Here is a 265-nt window from a genome sequence, read left to right on the forward strand (position 1 = left end):
AATGACAAAACGGTTTTAATATTTATTACAGCGGCTATTTATTCTAAATCTAAGTACCACGTCATTACATTAATTACGGTTATTCTGAGGCTCCCTTTTTTAAATTTTAATCGTGTTTTTTTTTTTAAATCGTGTGTTTGTGGGGGAGTTTTAAAAGCAAACTCTTACAATTTTTATTTTTTTAACCTCAATTAAACTCGTATAATTAAAAAGACATTTAAAAAACAAAAACATATGAAAAACTTTGGATTAAAAGAAAAAAAAA

The sequence above is a fragment of the Camelina sativa genome, chromosome 10, assembly GCF_000633955.1.
Source record: "Camelina sativa cultivar DH55 chromosome 10, Cs, whole genome shotgun sequence".
NCBI lineage: Eukaryota > Viridiplantae > Streptophyta > Magnoliopsida > Brassicales > Brassicaceae > Camelina > Camelina sativa.